The following is a 2,936-nucleotide window of genomic DNA, read 5'->3' as shown; positions in this document are numbered from 1 at the left end:
CATTACTGCAAAACAAGTATTTATTTCATGTTCTTTTACTTTTCGCAATTAAACTTGAGAATTATTGATATCCTGACTAAGACTTACAAGATAACCATAGCTTGCTTCAAGCCAACAATCTCCGTGGGATCGACCCTTACTCACGTAAGGTATTACTTGGACGACCCAGTGCACTTGCTGGTTAGTTGTGCGGAATTGCAAAAATGTGATTGCAATTTCGTGCACCAACTCACAACCTAAAGAAAGCCTGAACTCTTGGAAAAAGCTAGTCAATGCCTTATTGGCAAAGTTCTTTCCATCTCAAAAATTAAGTAAGCTTAGAGTGGAAGTCCAAACCTTCAGACAGAAGGAAGGTGAATCCCTCTATGAAGCTTGGGAAAGATACAAACAATTGATCAGAAAGTGTCCTTCTGACATGCTTTCTAAATAGAGCATCATAGGTATCTTCTATGATGGTCTGTCTGAACTGTCCAAGATGTCATTGGATAGCTCTGCTGGAGGATCTCTTCATCTGAAGAAGATGCCTGCTGAAGCTCAAGAACTCATTCAAATGGTTGCAAATAACCAATTCATGTACACTTCTGAAAGGAATCCTGTAAACAATGGGACGAATCTGAAGAAAGGAGTTCTTGAGATTGATATTTTGAATGCCATATTGACTCAGCAAGTCAATATGATTTCTCAAAGTCTGTCTGGAATGCAAGCTGTGCCAGGCAGTACTAAGGACGCTTCATCTGAAGAAGAAGCTTATGATCCTGAGAACCCATCAATGGAAGAGGTGAATTACATGGGAGAACCCTATGGAAACACCTATAATCCTTCATGGAGAAATCATCCAAATCTCTCATGGAAGGATCAATAGAGACCTCAACAAGGTTTCAACAACAATAATGGTGGAAGAAACAGGTTTAGCAATGGCAAGCCTTTTCCATCATCTCCTTAGCAACAGACAGAGAATTCTAAGCAGAGCCACTCTGACTTAGCAACCATGGTCTCTGATCTAATCAAAACCACTCAAAGTTTCATGACTGAAACAAGGTCCTCCATTAGAAACTTAGAGGCACAAGTGGGTCTGCTGAGTAAGAAAGTTACTGAACTCCCTCCTAGCACTCTCCCAAGCAATACAGAAGAGAATCCAAAAGGAGAGTGTAAGGCCATCAATATGGCCGAATTTGGAGAGGAGGAAGAGGCAGTGATCGCCACTGAGGAAGACCTCAATGGACGTCCACTGGCCTCCAATCAGTGCCCTAATGAGGAACCATAGGAATCTGAGGCTCACACTGAGACCATAGAGATTCCATTGAATTTACTTCTGCCATTCATGAGCTCCAATGAGTATTCTTCCTCTGAAGAGGACGAAGATGTCACTGAAGAGCAAGCATAAACCTCATGCCTCTCTCTGTAATGGAGAAGCTAGGGATCTTTGAGGTGCAAGCTGCAAGAACCTCACTAGAGATGGCAGACAATTCAAGAAAACAAGCTTATGGACTTGTAGAGGATGTTCTGGTAAAGATTGAAGGCCATTACATCCCTGCTGATTTCATAGTCCTAGAGACTGAGAAGTGCATGGATGAATCCATCATCCTTGGCAGACCCTTCCTAGCCGCAGCAAAGGCTGTGATTGATGTTGACAGAGGAGAATTGATCATTCAGGTGAATGAAGAATCCTTTATATTTAAAGCTCAAGGATATCCCTCTATAACCATGGAGAGGAAGCATGAAGAGCTTCTCTCAAAACAGAGTCAAACAGAGCCCCCACAGTCAAACTCTAAGTTTGGTGTTGGGAGGCCACAACCAAAGTCTAAGTTTGGTGTTAAACCCCCACATTCAAACTCTAAGTTTGGTGTTAGGAGGTTCCAACATTGCTCTGAACATCTGTGAGGCTCCATGAGAGCCCACTGTCAAGCTACTGACATTAAAGAAGCGCTTGTTGGGAGGCAACCCAATGTTAAATTTATCTATTTTCCATTGTTATTTTATGTTTTCTATAGGTTGATGATCATGGGAAGTCACAAAATCAATTGAAAAAGCAAAAACAGAATGAAAAATAGAAAGAAAAATAGCACACCCTGGAGGAAAATTTGCTGGCGTTTAAATGCCAGTGAAGATAGCAAAATGGGTGTTTAACTCCTAGTCTGGCACCATTTTGGGCGTTTAACGCCAGAAAGGGGCACCAGACTGGCGTTTAATGCCAGGAATGGGCAAGAAGCTGGCGTTAAACGCCAGAAATGGGCACCAGCCCGGCGTTTAACGCCAGGATTGGCAGAAGGAGCATTTTTGCTCGCCACTTGGTGCAGGCATGAATTATCCTTGACACCTCAGGATCTGTGGACCCTACATGATCCCCACCTACCCCACCACTCTCTCTCTTCTTCACCCATTCACTAATCACCTCAACACCTCTTTCCCAAAAATCCCTCACCTATCAAATCCCACCATTCTCTTCACCACTCTCATCCATCCTTCATAAAACCCCACCTACCTCACCATTCAAATTCAAACCACTTTCCCGCCCAAACCCACCCATATTGGCCGAACTCTACCCCTCTCTCCACCCCTATATAAACCCATCTTCACTCCTTCATTTTTACACAACCTACACACTACTTCTCCCCCTTGGCAAAAAATAAAGCCACCTCCATCTCCTCTATTTCTTCTTCTTCTACTCTCTTCTTTCTTCCTTTGCTCGAGGACGAGCAAACCTTCTAAGTTTGGTGTGGTAAAAGCGTTGCTTTTTGTTTTTCCATAACCATTTATGGCATCTAAGGCCGGAGAAACCTCTAAAAAGAGGAAAGGGAAGGCAAAAGCTTCCACCTCCGAGTCATGGGAGATGGAGAGATTCATCTCAAGGGTGCATCAAGACCACTTCTATGAAGTTGTGGCCATGAAGAAGGTGATCCCCGAGGTCCCTTTCAAACTCAAAAAGAGTGAATATC

The 2,936-nt window shown here is 43.2% G+C and overlaps 1 non-coding gene across 1 annotated transcript; it reads right to left on the bottom strand.

Annotated features, from left to right (window-relative positions):
- Positions 1–313: 313 nt before the first annotated feature.
- On the bottom strand, positions 314–421 carry LOC127740888 (small nucleolar RNA R71). Its single transcript, XR_008001744.1, has one exon. It is a non-coding gene; the product is annotated as a small nucleolar RNA R71 (small nucleolar RNA).
- Between the last annotated feature and the right edge of the window lie 2,515 nt (positions 422–2,936).

This window comes from Arachis duranensis, chromosome 7 (assembly GCF_000817695.3).
Source record: "Arachis duranensis cultivar V14167 chromosome 7, aradu.V14167.gnm2.J7QH, whole genome shotgun sequence".
NCBI lineage: Eukaryota > Viridiplantae > Streptophyta > Magnoliopsida > Fabales > Fabaceae > Arachis > Arachis duranensis.
This window is presented reverse-complemented; position numbering and strand designations above follow the sequence as displayed.